Source organism: Trachypithecus francoisi, unplaced genomic scaffold (assembly GCF_009764315.1).
Source record: "Trachypithecus francoisi isolate TF-2019V2 unplaced genomic scaffold, Tfra_2.0 Lachesis_group15, whole genome shotgun sequence".
Lineage (NCBI taxonomy): Eukaryota > Metazoa > Chordata > Mammalia > Primates > Cercopithecidae > Trachypithecus > Trachypithecus francoisi.
This window is the reverse complement of record NW_022681460.1, coordinates 15,790,608-15,805,986: the sequence shown is the minus strand read 5'-3', so window position 1 is coordinate 15,805,986 and position 15,379 is coordinate 15,790,608. Positions and strand designations below refer to the sequence as shown.

The following is a 15,379-nucleotide window of genomic DNA, read 5'->3' as shown; positions in this document are numbered from 1 at the left end:
CAGAAAGTATCAAAAATTTAGTTTCATTTGTTTACAATTTTGAGCTAAATTACCATTAAAAATAAAATGGTAAGTAAAAACTAAAAAAAAAAAAAAAAAAAAATGAATTGGTAAGTATCTGGAGATGAACAATAAATTCAAAAAATGAAACAAACTATTTTTTACTTTATAGGACAGAAGATACAAATTTGATTTTCAGATCACTGGAGATACTTTAAAGAAAACTCTAAAATGTTAAGAGGAGATTATGTAACTTTGGTAAATAAACAAATATTAGGTAAGAGATGAAAAGAAAACAATCTCAAGAATAATCAGTAAGATGACAACAGCAGGACAGGACTTCTAATGAAATAATACAGGACCCATTTTAAACTCTTAAATAAGTATGAAACTTGTAGATGTACCCTGAAGTAAGGATGTGGCCAATCTTCTTAATAAGAGGTAATAAAGAACAGAAAAATTTTGCATTTTGAAAATCAGCATTTCTTCTTAGCATCAATTTAATGTTGATTATTTTCAGCATTTCATAGTGTAGAGTTACTGAACTCAGATCTTATGATCTGACAAAATTTATGATAAGGGAAACACTTTGTTGCCCATTCTTTTTATCATATCTCACCTTTCTAAACAAATTCTTTTGGGGACATTTAACAGTAAGCAGTTGTCAATTGTCCTCTGTTGAGGACAACTGTCCAACTTCTCACTGCAGAGTGAGAAGGAGAGCTTAAAGAAGCTTTCAATCTATTATAATGCTTCAAGACAGAAACTAGAAGTTCTTATGTCCTGTAACTTTGCTCATATGTTATATTTAAGAGGCATTCCATTTCTCATGCATCAATCTGATGTACGAATCAAATCCATAACTGGCACATAATACATTCTCTAATTGAGCCCTTTTCCCTCAGTTCACTTCTTCACTGCTGGTAACTGGTACATTTTAGAACAAATTAGTAACTTTCAATGCCATCAACCTAAGATCCCTTGTTTGAAAATGTCTGTTTTTGAACTATGTGCCAAACAGAACTCTCATTCTCCTATCATGCATATTTGTGGCTGGGACGTGGTGAACTAACTCAGAGTTGTCAGGGACAAATACCATGGGCTCACCACTCCTGGTTTACTTCCTGCTAGCACACCCAGTCCCCTTAGGGAGTATGTTACTGGTGTGAAGTCTAACAAACAGTTGTCCCAAAGTCTGGTGTGGATTACAAACAAACTCTAAGAGTCCATTTACTAATTCATTAAAACTTAAGGTTAATTTAAATACACCTAAATATTTGAATTCTAAACTTAAGAGTCATATATTTAAAGTAATATAGAAAACCAGGAGAAACAAATTTAATAGAGTTAGCAACTCAGTATATGCGAATGAAAGTTGGTGTTCTCCTTTTACACTTTTTTTTTTTTTTTTTGAGACAGAGTCTCGCTCTGCTGTCAGGCTGGTGTGCAGTGGCACAATCTCAGCTCACTGCAACCTCTGCCTCCTGGGTTCAAGAGATTCCCCTGCTTCAGTCTCCCAAGTAGCTGGGACTACAGGCATGCACCACCATGCCCAGCTAATTTTTTTGTATTTTAGTAGAGACGAGGTTTCACCATGTTGACCAGGATGGTCTTGATCTCCTGACCTCGTGATCTGCCCGCCTTGGCCTCCCAAAGTGCTGGGATATGGGTGGGAGCCATCGCGCCTGGCCTCCTTTCACACGTTAACGTTGTAAGAAGAATATGTTTGTTTTCATACTATCTGTTATAAAAAGGATTCCAATTACATAAATTCCTAGGATATCCAAATATCTGACTGCAGAATACCCGACACCACCAATACATGAACTCTGAATATCCTCATTACAAAAATACAAATGATTGTATTTATTTGGCAATGAGTGTGAAAAATGAAAAGCTCCTAATCTTTGTAAGTTTTTTTTTTTTTTTTTTTTTTTTTGAGGCGGAGTCTCACTCTGTCGCCCAGGCTGGAGTGCAGTGGCCGGATCTCAGCTCACTGCAAGCTCCGCCTCCCGGGTTTACGCCATTCTCCTGCCTCAGCCTCCCGAGTAGCTGGGACTACAGGCGCCCGCCACCTCGCCCGGCTAGTTTTTGTATTTTTAGTAGAGATGGGGTTTCACCGTGTTAGCCAGGATGGTCTCGATCTCCTGACCTCGTGATCCGCCCGTCTCGGCCTCCCAAAGTGCTGGGATTACAGGCTTGAGCCACCGCGCCCGGCCTGTAAGTTTTTTCTCAAGTCATAAAAAGGTTTAAGGCATTCTACTCACATCTGTTCTTTATTATAAAGCATTACAAATATTTTGCTAATCGATATAGATTAAAATCTAACAGAGAAAACACAACACAACCAAACACTACTACAAATGTGACAATGTTGCAATAAATGACAGTCCTAATTTTTCTTGATTTGATTATAATAAAATGAATTACTATAGCTAATTTTGCTGACTGAATAACTTACTTCCTAGGTTTATCCATAAAACAATCACTTCTCTTTGAAATTATATATCAAACACCCAAAATGCAAAAAAAAAAAAAAAAAGTAATGCAACAAAATATTAAATTAACAGCAATAAAAAATGGCACACTCTCATTTCTTAACTATAGCTAACAAGGACAGTGTGACTTGGAAGTTTTCATAGGATTAAAAAAAAATTTTAAGTAATAGAACTGATTCAACCTGAACAAAAACAATTAAAGAGGTGGGAAAGGCTGGGCCCGATGGCTCAAACCTGTAATCCCAGCACTTTGGGAGGCCCAGGTGGGCGGATCACAAGGTCAAGAAATCAAGACCATCCTGGTCAACATGGTGAAAACCAAAAATACAAAAAAAAAAATCAGCTGGGTGTGGTGGCACGTGCCTATAATCCCAGCTACTTGAGAGGTTGAGGCAGAATCACTTGAACCTGGGAGTCGGAGGTTGCAGTGAGTTGAAATCGCACCACTGCACTCCAGTCTCGCGACAGAGCAAGACTATCTCAAAAACAAAAACAAAAGAGGTGAGAAAGTGTAGTACTATCCCTTTTAATATGATCTATGTTTCTTAAAATTCTTTTATTTTAATATTATTTCTAAATATTATTCAGAATAACAAAATCCTATCTCCAGGAATCTCCTAGTAACAGCAAAAGGACAGAACCAGTCTTCTTCCAAATAAGACACAAACCATAATGTCTACAATTTTATCCATCAAATTTTCCCACCATGAAACATAGAGAATAGCTAATCCAGATCTTTGGATTTTGTTTTGGACTTTGCTTGATTTCCATGTATTCAGACAGACATATATGTGAAGAAACTGGGAGAGATGTAAAGAAGGCATTAGAACACGAAAATAACTTTTAGAACTGATAAATACAGAACTTTACATCTTCAGTCTGAAGCAGACAGTTCATAAGAAACAAAAAGAAACAAGAAAAGCAGTGCCAAATTCTACTTTTCAAGGTTGGAAGAACACTATTAATGTATTTCACTGCTTCCTGTTTATCTCAGCCACTGCCATCGACCCCTTCAAGCTATCATTCTGTCAAGATGCCCAGCTCGCTGAAGACATTCCTGACTCTAAGGAAAAAACACAGTTTTTACCACATACTATAAATCAAGTATCTTATTTTCCTGTATATGTTTATTTTCAGATGCTAACACATTTCAACCAAATAATCAGAAGTAAATTATAAACTCATTTAACATGTTTTAGGAGTGAAACACGAATTTAAGAGTAGAAGCAGCATTGATGATATATAAAACAATTAAATGTAAAATATGAAACCTGAAAGAGGTGCTTTCAAGTTTGAGTATAGGTGGTTTTTGTTTTTATGTTATTAATTTTTTTTTCCAACTTGAAATCTCTACTATCTTTTCCTAAGCATATGCCAAGTAACAACGTTTTTAAGTTAAAAAAAAAAAGCAAAAAATAGAATTTAATCAAATAGTTTATGGTGTTTTGTCTTTTACAATTACATTACTAAATTTGGTCCCACACAAATTCTCAAAAATAAAATGGAACAACTGTGAACTATACTAAATTAGTTTAACATTTTAGAAAGAGTATCCATTTAGTTCCTACAAAAAAGTGGTTTTGTAAATATCAAAGGAGTAAGATCCTAATAACAATTACATTTGTTATCACGCACAAATCAGCTATTAAATGAAACTGAGAAGTAACAAATCTGTTTTTGAGTTTTCATCTAAGGAACTTCATCAAAATTTTCCTGAAATAGGAATTCCTATATATTTTCTAGACTAGAAACATCTCACATCTACTGTGTGTGTGTGTGTGTGTGTGTGTGTGTGTGTGTGTGTGTTTGGCAGAAAATCATTTACTGAAATAAGACTCTATATAAGGATTTTCAGTAATTAAATGATTATCATAATCCTCAACTGGAAACATTCTCCTGTTGGAAAAAAAAAAAAGAAAGAAAATGTGGTACTAGTTTTTATCACATAAGAAACAAAGTAAACTTTTCTTGAATTCAAATGTTGAATATAAACTTCTGTTAATGATTTGCACAGAACCTTTGCAAGTAAACCGATAATTAGAAATTCTATAAAAAGAATGGTCACCTAATTCCACTAGAGAAAGGAAGGTCATCAAAAGAAATTAATGAAAGATTCTCTACCGTCATTCACAAGGGTGCCAAGTTTTTCTCGAATATACAACGACTTGGAGTCCCACTGGAAAGTTGGGAAAAGAACAATACAAGTAATTTACTGAATCTCAATGAGTTATTTTAAACAATGGAGTCTTTCTTAGATAGATGATAGCTGCAGATAACACATAAAAAGCCCTAGAGAGTGAACATGTCACAAACTGAAAGAAAATATCTGCAACACATATAACTAATGAAAATCAATATCCAAAATATGTAAGAATACTAAAAAAAACACCACCACCAAAAAAAAAAAAAACTGGTAAAAAGTGGGCAAAGATACAAACAGGTATTTGAGAGAGAAGTAAACACAAAAAAATACAATCAACATATAAAAATATGCTCACCATCATTAGAATCAGTATCATACAAATATAATAAAATGAGACAGCATTTTACAACTACTGGTTGGCAAACCTTGAAGTTTAGATGATACCAAGTGGGTGTACCCTTATGCCCTGCTGGTAAAAACATGAAACAATTTAGAAAATAATTTGGAATTAGCAGCAAAGCAGAAAAATATATATACTTAATATTCCACTCCTAGGTATACTTCCTAGAAAGATTATTTTGCATGTAGCCAGGAAACATGTATAAGAATGTTCAGAGCAGTATTATTTTGGATAGCTAAATATCCACTACAGATAAAAAAAATTCTGATAAACTTATACCATTGTAAACTACAGAGCAGTGAAAAATGAATAAACAGCCCCACAGTATGGACAAATCTCAAAAACACAATGTTACATCAAAAAAGTATGTTGCACAAGCAGATACACACAGTATAATTCCTTTTAAATACAGAATTTAAAAACATGCAAGAAAAACATTATTGTGGGTGGGATGTAGAGTGGTATACTTTCTAGAAGGACAGAGGGAATAAGAGACTCAGTATAATTAACTACATGAGGGAACATGGGGAACGCCGTCGGGGAGATGGCATAGGGGTTTCAAAAAGAATGGTAATGTTAAGTTTCTTTTGCTGGGTAGCAGATACACATACATGTGTTCATTAAATTAATATTCCTCACCTTTAGCATAAAAGAATGCTAAATACTATACACATATCAAAGTTTTCCCAATTTTAAATATTGAAAAAAATGGGTACTTGTTCTTGAAAATTGTGGAAACCAGCAATGTAAGGCAAAAAGGAGAGGCATGATGTGCCCAGAAGAGCAAAGGAGGTGCTCCCACTCTGAGAAAGTATATTAACTAAGTGACGTGTAACTGCTGCCACAGCATTTCAGCTAGTTTATAAGGGATGGAACATAAGCATAAGTTGATGGCTTTAGGTAACAATGAAAGGAAATTAAACAAAAGAGGAATACTTTCAAATACCTGAGAGCATGCACTGGTGGAAAAATGCCAAAGTAGCCTTTGAAACTGGTGTCCATAGGAGGGCAGCATTCAACTCTCCGCTGTGCCACCTACTGGCTTTATGAACCTGTGGAATTCCTTAACCTCTTGGGCTTCAGTTTCCTTACAAAATACAGTGGTAATGTCTATCACATAAGTCTCTTCTGGATAAAATAAGAAAAGCAAAACACCTGACACAGGGAAGACTCTCAATAAACACAAGTCCAATCTGAAGACAAAGCTGAATCGGACCTAACTATCATGATAACCATGGAATGTTATTTTTAAAATGAGGGGCAGAAGACTCAAGTGCTGTACTAGGTCTCAAAGACACAACTTTTATACAAATGGCCCTCACCTTGAAGAAGATGTCTTAATATTAATATTTATAATGCCTTTTAAGCAAAAAACTGTCTAATTCCTATTTCTCTCTTTCCTCCCATGACAAGAAAGATCTAAAGAACCATAGCTCATAACATGACCCACATGTATAATTTGTAAATCAAAAAACTAGATCGTAAAGTGCCATAAAGTAAAACAAACAAATTTTAAAAACTGGAAGTGCTCTTTACTGTCTTATAAAATGTTCTTAAAAATTCTGATAAACTTATTAACACCACAAGTAAAATGCATTTTGAAAGCACTTCAATATCATTACACTGCAGTATACAATGTATATTAAATTGCACAAGAATTTTGTGTTATCAACACTGAAAGTTAAAAAAAGCATACAAATAGGTGGATTTCAAATACAATTATTCTTAATACTGCTTTGGAGTCAGCTTTAGACTGTATTATTCAAAATACAATAATTGTATTATCCAAATTCTACACAAGAGTTTAATCATCATTTGTACCAAATAACACAGAATTTATTCTTTAAGTTAATTACCCACAAATTGTTACTAGTAGACTGAGAGACTTATTTCCCCCCCAAAACCCCACACTTTGGTAAGGTCAGTTACTTCCCACAGGCTCCAAAACTCTTAACATTTCCCCCCAATATTCTTCTATTAGAATTTTTGCCAAATAACTCTTTATCCTTTTTTCTGTATTTTTAATAGCTGTGCTATAAATCATAAGAATACATCTTTTTTTGTAGTTGCATTATTTTGTCATTTCTAAGTCATGTATGATCAAAATATCATTTACTAAATTAATCTTTAAAAGTTTTACTCTGCTGCAATTATACAAATCCTACTGGTCATAAAACTAATAATGCAATTATAAACTAACACTTACCAATGTGAGAAATCAAGATTTATGGGGAAATCAAACCAAAAGCAGGACTGAAAAAATATTCACTATCTATTCTTACTCTCTCAATATCATAGTTGTAATCAAGGGCATTCCCCTGCCATATTTATCTCATGCTAAATATATGATTCTATACAAATATAAATACTACAAAATGAAGTTCTACATGTACCCCATTAGTAAGAATTCATATATTAGTAATAATTCAAAAGTCTCCCAAAACATTGAGAAGTTTTTAGTTACACCACTCTGCCTTTTAATCATTATAACAGGCCATGATGTCCTAAAAAATAAGCATGTTTGACACGTCTTCAAAATAAAAACAAATATATTGACATTCGCACTATTTGCTTTTCAATTAGCTTCTTTTTTAATTAGCAAATTCTGAACTAGCCCATTTTAGAACTGAAACAACATAGCTCTTTCAATTGTAAAGAATTAAAAACAGTGTTCACCAATTTGAGATGGTTTGGAAAGCAGATGTAGTGGGATTACGCTTTCACACAAATCTTAACAAGGAATAGCCAACACAGTAGTTCCTAGTTAAGTAGTGCTATTCTCGGAATGACACTGTTTCTCACAAATCCTCAAGAAATACATCCATAGAAAACAGTCACTTTACCATGGTGATCTTGGCTAAGATGCTTCACCTCTACGCCTCAAATTCTTTATCTCTAAAGATGAGAATAATAATAGTACCTACTTCATGGGGCTGCTATGAGAAGTAAATGAAATCATATATGCAAAGTTGTTAGAATTAGATCTAGCACATAAGACCTTAAAATGTCAGCTATTGAGCTGGCCATTTTATTTATTTACTTATTTTTATTTATTTTTTTTTTGAGCAGAGTCTTACTCTGTCACCCAGGCTGGAGTGCAGTGGTGTCATCTCGGCTCAAGGCAACCTCTGCCTCCCAGGTTCAAGCGATTCTCCTGCCTCAGCCTCCTGAGTAGCTTGGATTACAAGTGCACACCACCACGCCTGGGTAATTTTGTAATTTTAGCAGAGATGGGGTTTTTTCACCATGTTGGTCAGGCTGGTCTCGAACTCCTGACCTTGTGATTCACCTCTCTCGGCCTCCCAAAATGCTAGGATTACAGGCATGAGCCACTGTGTCTGGCCGAGCTGGACATTTTCTAATAGATTCTCACAACTCTAAAAGATATCTGGTTTTCCATATAAACATCTAAGTATTGCACACATTCATTTTATAAAAGATGTCTTGGTTCAGTAAATAATTGCATTTGTCTGTTGATGGCTGAAGGGATAAAGAAAATGTGGGACTTCTGTTTCCCACTACTGAGGCATGAGGATCCAGTGTTCCAACCCATTGAGAAAACGCAGCCTTTGACTGAAGAGGAGACCCATGTAATATTTGAGAAGACTGTGAAATGCATTAGGGAGAATTTCTAGCTGCTAGCTGAGAGGCTCAATGGCACCTACTGTTCTCGGCTGCACAAAGACCAGGTGTACTATGTGAGTGAGAAGATTCTGAAGCTGGCGCTGATATCTGATTTCCCTGGGACCTGCTTCAGAAAATTCACCAAGACCCACAAGTTTCAGTTGCACATCACAGCTCTGGATTACCTTGCACCCTATGCCAAGTATAAAGTGTGGATAAAACCTGGAGCAGAGCAGTCCTTTCCAAATGGGAACGATATGTTGAAATCTGGTCTGCGTCAAATCACGAAAAATACTTCTGGCCAGGAAGTGGTGGTGGTAGACATCCCTTTGGGTTTTGGCGTGGCGGCAACATCTGTGCAAGACTGCACAAAAGGAGACCCCACCAATTTGTGGTATTTCTTCAAGCAAACATTGGTGAATATGTGCGGCACAAAAAGACGTTGACTTAAAATGAAGTCACTGCAAGGACTCACAGTGGTGTGGAAAGGCCCAGCTTCGTTTCCTGTGTTTGCGTGGATTCCACCAACGGGTTGAATTTTGTCAACACTACGACCTCTTTAGGTCTTCTTAGTTTATATGCTATCCATCACTGACAAACACAGGCTGGATGCTTCTTGTACAGAAATGTCTCAGAATTGGGGTTTCAGATCTTTGTGTTTGTGACTAAATATTCTGTTTCGTATCTGAATCTGAGGGCTTCTTGTTCTGAGTAACAGATTCCGAACTGTTGGAACTAAGGACAAGAATGCTTATTGTTATCTGTGATAATACTTTGTTTTCCAAACTCATGATAACAGCACATGGGTTTTCTCTGTTGTTTATTAATATGAAAGATAGATACTGCCATATCAGAACAGTAGGTCACATCTGAGATTTCACAAATGAAATTTGACTGAAATAATAAAAGCAATTTATAGTAAGTGTTACGTGGTGTGGAAGAAAAACTTGGTTTCAAACCCCAGTTCTGCCACCTACCAGCTAAATGACCTTGGATGAATCATTCAACTTTAATAAGCTTCATTTTCTTCTTTAAAAAAAAAAAAAAAACCCACAAAACTTAAGAAATAGCTATAACCATCTACCTAAGAATGGTTTTTAGAATTAGAAGAATCATGATTATAAAGCATGTAACACAGTGTCTGGAAGATGACAGGTGTCAGCCGCCTTGTCCTTTAAAAAAAGTGTGCATATTACATACATATACACAAACACATAATATTATCCAGCCTTAAAAGAAGAAGAAAATTCTGCTATTTTTGACAACATGGATGAACCTAGAAGATAATATGCTAAGTGAAATACACCAGACACAGAAGGACAAATACTGCATGATCTCACTCATACGTGTAATCTAAAAAAGTCAAAATTCATAGAAGCAGGGAGTAGAATGGTGGTTGCCAAGGGCTGCAGAGTGGAGGGTTACAGGGAGATGGTGGTCAAGGGGCACAAGGTTTCAGTTACGTAGGATGAATAAGTTCATGAAATCTAATGTACAGCATGGTGACTATAGTTAGAGATACTGTATCATATACTTAAAATTTGCTAAAAGAGTAGGTCTTAAGTGTTCTCATCAATGTGATGGATATGTTAATTAGGTTGATTATGGTAACCACTTAGCAATGTGTGTGTGTGTGTGTACATATATGCACACACACACATATATATATCTCTGAAAATATATTGTATACTATAAATATATATGCTTTTATCATTTATAACTCAATAAAGCTGGAAACATTTTTTTAAACCTGAATATTTGTGAAACTATGGCCAGGGATGGGTATGTTGATCCACAGTTTACAGTACTGCCAGTAGCATATATATCAGGGGAAAAGAAGTTTTTTAATTGAATTAAAGTCCAATGAGTCCTCGAGTAAATATTAAATATAGCTTGTGCAAAATGCTTTTGGTAATAGAAGTTATATTGTTCATCAAGTAATGAAATGGAATACTACCTAAGATTTTAATGAGAAAAAAGTTTATTCTGTCCAAGCATAACTTTGCTGAGTAATAAGCAGAACTGAGGGCTCTACCAATATTATCTGGAGAACTCACATAGAGTTGTTAAATAAAAAGGGGGGGTTAATGGATGCTACAGAAAAAAATTGAAATATCATTTTCTAGTACTTACTCGGATTAGTATCTCTTTCAGCTCTAATATTTGTATTTTAATGATACTGATGCAATTCTCAAATTTTCATTTTATAAACTTGAGTGTTCTAAAATATCTATCTAATACTCACAACCCAAATAACAACATCTTCCCCCTTTCAGGGTCATATATGTATTTCCACTCAAGAGAGAAGATGCTAGCAGGTAGGATGAGCAGGGAAAGAATTAATAAATGGTATCAGCAGTCTGTGAGCCCATTTATTTCCTGGAATATAATATATTTTTAATACATTGAAGAGTTGAATAAATCAAAGTATCAATAAGTAAATGGGATATAGACGAGTAAAAGACAATGGGAAAGTGAAGCATAGCTATGTCTAAAAAGTTATTTGTTGCTCTGAAACTGCATAGTTCAGGTTTCTTAGATATTTAAAGAAATCTCTCTAAATTCCCAAGATTCTGGGCTCTTCTCCTTTTTCTTTCCATCTCAGGCCCAACCTGAACCTACCCTCTTACATCTATATCTTCCTACCATGCCTATTTTCAGAAAAAACTGTCTTTGAAAAATCTCTGAAATTCTAACTTAGTAGCCAGTAGAACAATTTAAGGTACACACTTATTAGAACAACAATCACAGTTATTTTCTTTTGTGAAAACTACTTTGGGAAGAAGTTGTTGATACTAGGACCTCTACAAGAATTCCGAGTTATTATTTTAAGGTAAGGAAAGGTTTGGAAAGACTCAGGTCCAAACCAGCACCATGCAAATGGCCCTATCATTGGGCATTCACAAGCACGAGGCAAACCATCCACCTCAATAAACATAGAAATCTGGTGTCCTGACACTCTTAGTTCCTTCATTCAGCAACATTTATAAGGTCTAGGCCTTACAACAGGCACTAATTGTATAGAGTGGAATTTCAATAATAACCCATAGTCCTTGAGTTACATTCAGGAAAGAGTATAAAGTATGAGAAAACACCATTTCATGATTTGGAAGATAGATCCACACAGACACTGAAGAAGCCAGAGGCCGTAAGAGGCTTTGGGGTCTGGCGTTTATCTCCGTGAATCTACAGCAGGAAGTAGCTCCTGCTCCAGATTCCTAGAATTCAGCCTGGCTACTGGTACACACAGAGGGCCAGAAAAAGTCTGACAATCATTTAAGAAGGCTGTCTAATATCAGAGATATTTACTTCTTGGACACCAGTATGGTCATCATCACCAATCACAACTGTGGAGCATTCCCAGGCACTGTTTTGTCACTTGACATATGTGTCATTTAACTTTCCAAAGTTCCTAACATAAAATTAAGAGAAAGCAGGGGAAGATGACAGCATGTCTAAACTTCCGCCTAACTGGCATCATAAGTGGCAAGACTTATTTTTGACTCAAAATTTATTAAAGATAGTAAGAATTTCAGTACTAATAAGATCACTGGGGGAAAAAAACCACTATTCACGGTTATTATATCTCTATAGTATATACATTTTATTTTCTATTTGTTACATTTTTCCTAAATAGCAATTACTTCTAAACTATGAAAGAAAGTAGGCAAAGAGGAAACCAGGGTGCAAAAAGGCCAGGCGATCTGGTCAGCATTACTGGTGGGCAAGAGGCAGGAACCAGGGACAGCAGGAAGACTCACTTAGCATCTTTGCACTGTTAGGGGAGAGGTTTTTTGGGTGAGGTAACACAATTATTTGATCAATGGCTAAACAGATAAGGGCCCAGCATTACTGGGATGTATTTTGTATTTTCATTGTTAATATAATTAAGTTAAATAGCTGCATAAGTATCCATTTTGGCGATGGGTTTCCTGGTGGTCTGTGTTGCCACACAGACCCTACAGGTACTCAAGTGCCCAATGGGTACTTAATATTCTACAGGTACTCATGTACCCTACAAGTACTTTACTTTGTACACTATAAATGGTGACTGTGGAGTTGTTCTCAAGTATGATAGTAAACAAAGGAAGAAAGAGATCTAAATAAAAATTGTTACCCTGTGACTTCTCTAATTAACACTCTAATTATCTATTTTATTTCTCCTTCCAACTTAGCAGAAACTGCATGTGAAAGCCGAAGTTGTAAATAGAGTAGGAACATGTGTGAATGGTTGAGAACCCATTGGTGGCCAAGATCCTTGAAGATCTTAGGTCAAGGGGCCAAGACATTCTATATTTTTAACTCAGCTGCGTTACTATGGAAAGCAGATGATGTCATTAAGCACTTGGCACAGAAAACTATGAGCTCTTCAAGTAATGTAGCAATTTGTGTAAAACGGAAAATAGAATATAAAGCCCTTGTTAAAACTTTGTAAATGACTCTCAGTTTTTCTTGACCTGACCTGACGTTTCAGGGGTTTTTCATAAACACCTGTTTTTATGCATGAATTTCTCTTTTCAAACCCTCAGCAGGTATCTAACCACTAAACCACATTAGACTATTTACACAAATAGATCGTTTTTAGCTTCTGGGCTCTATAATAGCACCTAAGAATATTCTTTTAAAATTTTTTCAAGAGGAATGAGGTACAGCAAGGTGGTGGTGGAAGGTGCCCTGACTAAACTTCTTGGCACTTTTCCCATTTCTACTCTAAAAGGATGAAGGATTAGAAGAACAGGAAAGTCAGTATCCTGCCAGACAAGGGGGTGAACACGTCAGCTCAGTTGCTGGTGTTTTCCCTCAGTGGGCTCTCTCGCCAACAGCTTGTCACATCAGAAATGTAAGTCAGTTAAACATTAGGCCAGGGGATGTGCATAATAAACTAGTTTCCTTGCCTGAAGAATAAAACGATTGATGTGGATGACCTTTCATGCCCCTTACCGCTGAGTCTATGAAAGAACAATAATATTCTGAATAAAGACATATGTACCTTAAAAGACAGTTTTGCACGAAAAAAAAACCTCATAAGCAAATTAAAAACACAAATAAACTGGGGAAAACATGTGAAAACTGTATCACAGAACAGAGGTTTAAGTTACAGAACATGTACAGGAAAAGTAGGCTAGAGAAATGGTCTAAGCTATATGAAAAGATACTCAACCATGCTTTTAGTAAGAAGAATGAAAATTACAACTAGACTGAGATTTCAATTTTCACTTCTAAGGTGGACAAAAATTAAAAAGCTCAACAAAATCTAAACAACATATCCTGTCGGTGATGCTGAGGGAAAACAGGGCCATGAATCCCCATTCTATGACTCTCTCCGAAAGATACTCAGGCTATCTATACACCCACACACCCACACACAAAGTTATTCACTATAAAGTATTTGTGTTAAAGGCATGGAATCAACCTAAATATCCGTCAATGATAGACTGGATAAAGAAAATGTGGTACATATACACCATGGAATACCACGCAGCCATAAAAAAGAATAAGATAATGTCCTTTGCAGGGACATAGATGGTGCTGGAGGTCATTATCCTTAGCAAACTAACACAGGAACAGAAAACCAAATACTGCATGTTCTCACTTATAAGTAGGAACTCAATGATAAGAAGCTATGGACACACAGAGGGGAACAACACACACTGGGGTCTTTCAGAGGGTGGAGGGTAGAAGGAGGAAGAGGATCAGGAAAAATAACTAATGGATACTATGGTTAATACCTGGGTGATGAAATAAACTCTACAATAAAACCCCATGACACAAGTTTACCTGTGTAACAAACCTGCACTTGTACCCCTGAATTTAATAGTTAAAAAAAAGTATTTGTATTAGCAAAAGACAGGAAATAACACAGATGTCCGTCTATAGGGCAATGGTTGAAAAAACTATGGTGAATCTATACAATGGAGTACTATGAAGCTGTAAAAACGAATGCAGACCATCTTTACACAATGTTATGCAATGATCTCCAATATAAACTGTTACATACAATAAAACTTCAGGTCAGGTCAAGAAAAACTGAGTCATTTACAAAATAAAGTATGTACATGGTGATGCCATTCACTTAAGAAGTTGGGAGGGATATAAATGAATGATACTTTTTTAATAAAAAGGATAAAGCAAACCAATTTTTAAAAAAATAGGTACATATAGAAGGAAGGTGAAACACAGAGTGGATAGGTCAGTAACAGAGGCTACCCTTCTCTGAATATTCCTTGTTTTATAAATTTGACTTCAGAAATATACAATGTTTGCTGGAGCTGGCTTATACTGGCTCTTGGTGAATATTCAGGTATTTTGTGATCGAGTTGTCTGGAAACGGACTACCCACGGAGATCAGCGAACACATCTCCTTCACCCTGAAGCTGGTTGTTAAACATTTATCAGAACACCACAGAAAACATATGTACTTTAGGAAAGTATGAAACAAATGAAATTTAAAAAGAGCATTCCTAAAAATCGAAAGCAAAATGAAACAAACCTAACAGTGAATTGAGTGGGTAGTATTACCACATTGAATCAACTGTGTCACGTGACTTCACAGTACAGTAATGCAGCTCTAGTGAAAATACCAAAAGTATTGCAAACATAATCAAACAGCTTACATTTTTTTCAATATTCTCGTACGAATATTAGTATTTTTATTTTGAGAAACTGTGAGCATCATGGAATAAACAAATGAACAACTATGTTACTGGCATGAGT

At 35.6% G+C, this 15,379-nt stretch overlaps 1 protein-coding gene and 1 pseudogene across 3 annotated transcripts in view; one reads left to right on the top strand and one right to left on the bottom strand.

Annotated features, from left to right (window-relative positions):
- Positions 1-15,379, bottom strand: part of NT5DC1 (5'-nucleotidase domain containing 1) — a 150,688-nt gene that overhangs the window by 104,340 nt on the left and 30,969 nt on the right. The gene's annotated exons all lie outside the window — the stretch shown is intronic.
- LOC117098047 lies at positions 8,518-9,116 on the top strand (annotated as a pseudogene).